The sequence below is a fragment of the Gavialis gangeticus genome, unplaced genomic scaffold (assembly GCF_001723915.1).
Source record: "Gavialis gangeticus isolate Ggan-Ray unplaced genomic scaffold, GavGan_comp1, whole genome shotgun sequence".
NCBI classification, from domain to species: domain Eukaryota; kingdom Metazoa; phylum Chordata; order Crocodylia; family Gavialidae; genus Gavialis; species Gavialis gangeticus.
The window spans coordinates 53421065-53424731 of record NW_017728995.1 but is presented as its reverse complement, the minus strand read 5'-3'; positions in this window follow the sequence as shown (position 1 = coordinate 53424731).

Here is a 3667-nt window from a genome sequence, read left to right as displayed (position 1 = left end):
TCCCTTCCAGCCCTAATGTCTATGAAGTCTTATGAAATCTATGAAACCTATCTGTATATGTTTAGGGAATCTGAAATTACATGAATGCCTGGAAAAAAATTCTTAATTATCCCAAAAATAAATTTTATAATTCACAGATAATTTTCCAAGCCTATCTTGATCAAGCCTATTACAAATCAAATCTGTTATCTATTTAATTCCTTGCTGAAAAAAGTGAGGAAGGTGAAAGATCCCATAAAATATTTTTGGAGATCAAAGATTCTCTTTACTCACTGGCAAGTTATGCAATGTAAATGGCTGATTCCTAGAAGGTTTTACATTATAATTGAAGAATATATTGTTTTGAATAGGGAAAGAAATAGCATAGCCAGAAATCCTCAGGCGGCGATAAATTATTAAGCATAATTTCAGGATATTTTACCTGATCAATTCTGGATGACTGAGGAATAACAAATCTTAGATCTGTGCCAGCGGTTAGACTAGATGAGCTGGACTTTCCTAACAACCTTGTAGTCCTGTTATTTTATTTTATTTTATTCTCACTTCACTCATCTTTCAGAAATACTGACATCTGGGGTTCCTTCTCATGGGTACAGCTTGTTATTTTTAAAGTTAACTGTGCATGTAGATTCAAGGGCAACTTTTAAGTACATTATTTTACACTGGTAATTCAACTGTACATAAATTGTGGGTACAATCTTTGCTGGTAAATTGTGTCCACAGAGGAAAGGCTGTATTTTGCAAAACCTGGCTCAACATACAGTTTCTGTCGTTGCAGTCAAATGTAGTCAGTCATAGCAAAGCTCTGAAGACACAATTTTCTGCTAAGAAATCCTAGCCTTTCTTATATTTGGTTGGGCTTTTTTTATACCTGTTCATAGCTGCTCACTAATGGAAGGGCATAAATAAGTAAGAGAAATTCTCAATTTAAAGGCATGCCACATCAAAATATTTTAAGCATTTTATATTGTAAGTCTGGAATTTAGTTGTATGTAGTTATACAGTGTTCCTGTTGTACCAATGTTAAACCAGTCCGTGTCAGCTAGTTACTGAATGTGTCCTATCAGTAGCACACAAATATAATTTTATGATATGGGGCACTTGTACACGTGTGTGGGTTTTTTTTCCCAATCAATCTATTTTTCATGTCATTATGTCTCTCTCAATGTGATACAATGTTTCCCGTAACTCTTTTAGGTGTGACCCGTCAAAAAACTCCAAATTGCTCAATGCGCTATTACATTTAAAATACACTAGAGGGCACCTCATAACAATTCAACCCTGCTGACCTCTTAATACTAAATTACAGCAGGGGGAACTTGTGATATGTCATATGTGTATAATAGTTAGAGTCCTTTAGTTCAATTAGCTGATATATTTTACTGAATTGTAATTTTTTTCATCAGTGTTATAAATGAGTACGAATATTTTAAGCAATGTATTCTGTCTTCTGACTTGGAGTTAATCATTATTTCTTATATTTTAAAAGTTTTGTATTTACTTTGTAATTATTATCCTTTTTTAATTATTATTTTTATTCCAGTACAGTTTATTTACTGTTTCAGTTCACTGAGTGGCTCACACTTATTTTTTCCCTTGAACACGGGAGGGTCCTTGTTTAGACAGGGCTGTTGGTTATGCTCATTAGCATAATGACATTCATGCTCTTTCCAATTCATATCCTACAATGATCACTTGTTACTGTAAAAGCCTCTTCTCGCAAAACGTGTGGTATCTGATGCCTACAGCATCACCGCCTTTCCCATCCACTCACTCATTGGACCCTTTTTTTCTGCCTCCACCTACAAAACTTTTGGGGTGCTGACCTTTCTGCTGCTGACCGTGATTTGGGACTCCAATTTGGGACACACACATGACCACACACAGTTTACAAGGCCTTCCCATTCTCACAAGCTGCAGAGGTTCCATCCCAGTTTGCTTAGTCCATTTTCCCATATAATGCCTTCACCAGCAAAACTTTTGGGGCACTGAGTATACACCTTTCTGCTGCAAACCCCAATTTGGGACTAGGCTGACTGACGGGTTCACATACACGGCCACACACAGTTTACAAGACCATCCCCCTCTTACAAGCTGCAGAGGTTCCAAACTAGGTTTGCAAGCTCCAAGGGTTCACCCCTTTGCCATATAATACCTTCACCAACAAAACTTTTGGGACACTGATGAGACACTTTTCCATTGTGAACCCTGATTCGAGACTAGGCTGGCTGGAGGGGTGCGCACGCATGACCACACACAGTTTACAAGACCTTCCCCCTCTCATAAGCTGCAGACTTTGCATCCTAGGTTTGCTTTGTCCAGACTTCATGTTTTCTCTGGGTATGGTGACTGCAAATCTTCTGGGCAATTAATTTGACTGACCACACAAAAGTGGAGAGGAGGAAAGGATAGGTCACTTTCCCAATGCATCTATTTGGATTGGCCCTCAGTTACAATTATTGAAAAAGTGGGTTAGCAATGCTTATCTGCCTTTTAAAAAAAATGTTTTGCTATATTCTTACTAAGTGACACCATAAGTGTAAAATAGTAGTACTCGTTATAGCACTTTGGCTAGCTTTGTCTAGTGCTTAAGTTATTCCAACTTTTCCCTGTACCAGCAAAACACTCTGCCTTTTGGACTAAGGCTTCCTAAGATTTTCTACCCAACCACCATGGATGGCCTCTAAGTTTTATGATAGCCACCTGGAACTCCTTGTTTCCAGCATTTGCTTTAGTTAGCAGCAATATACCCTATAAAGCTGAAGGGTTCCTTTTATTGAGTTTAACTGGGCCCAGAGAGATTGATTGATGTGGATAGGAGGAACTGTGGGCACAATGTCTGGCATTACCAGTAGAGTCCTAGACAATCATTTTAGTTGTCTTAGTTCTATTAATGAAATTCAGAGAAAATCTGGTTGTGGTGCAGAGGCATGCTACATTGCTAGCTGTTCATTGAACATGTGTGACTTATTAGGTATGGATTCATTGAAGTCCACAGATGTTTAATACTCAGATGTTTCATTTCGGAGGTCTTCACAGTATCAAATGCAGGCACTCATCACTCCAGTCAGTAAAAGAATGCCTACACAACTTGTGTTAGGGCAACTCTTCCAGTTGGAACACTGAAAGATTGAATTAACCAGTTTGTGATCTGAGTTAAGAATTTTGTGCGATAGGACAATGTTGGGAGAATTTCCAGGACCATTACATACTTTTTGCTTCTATTTATTTTTCCAGTGGAAAAGTTTAATATTTTTCAATAGAAATTTTTATCTTTTTATTCCAAAAAATAAAATCATTTCCCAAAAGACAAATGATTAGATCATTGTACAGATTGCCTCACAGGTAATTTTGACCATAGGGGAAAACTTATTTCTGAGAACATGGTAACATTAAAAAAAAAAAAAAAAAAGAAACAAAGAGGAAGTAAATTAAAGAAGATCTCATGTTTTAATAAATTGGGATTCGGGATTGAAGTGTGAGGGGTTCAGGTTGTGCTTTCTAGGTGCCTGGGAGGTAGGAGCAGAGAGAAAAGGGGCTTTGGGGACACCCACTGCCCCTGCCTTGTGAAGGAAGCCCCAGATCATGGGGATCCAATCCAGCCCCCTTGTTTGTTCCTCCCCAACCCTCTAGATCCTACTCATGGACCCATCCATACCCTACAGAC